Source organism: Crocuta crocuta, unplaced genomic scaffold (assembly GCF_008692635.1).
Source record: "Crocuta crocuta isolate KB4526 unplaced genomic scaffold, BGI_CrCroc_1.0 scaffold196, whole genome shotgun sequence".
Taxonomy (NCBI): Eukaryota; Metazoa; Chordata; class Mammalia; order Carnivora; family Hyaenidae; genus Crocuta; species Crocuta crocuta.
The window spans coordinates 1,432,307-1,432,604 of record NW_027531026.1 but is presented as its reverse complement, the minus strand read 5'-3'; positions in this window follow the sequence as shown (position 1 = coordinate 1,432,604).

The window sequence follows — 298 nt, the reverse complement described above, 5'->3', positions numbered from 1 at the left end:
CAGCCGCTGCCTCCTCCACCGGCCTGGAGATGGGAGGGGTGGGGAGAAAAGAGGAAGGGGGGCGGGGTAGTGGGGAAATCGACCGCACTGCTCCCAACCTGGAGCACTCAGTGAAACCGACTAGAGAGAAAGGAAGGCGGGGCACCAGCGGAGGAGCCGAGGGAAGGAAGGGCGGGGGAGGAGGGCGAGGGCAGCTTCTGCGCAGGCGCGTTCCTGGAGCCGGGGAGAGGGCGCTGGGGCTGCAGGGAGGAAAAGGAAGCGGCGGGAGGGAAGGAAGCGGCGGGGGCGCGCGGGGCGC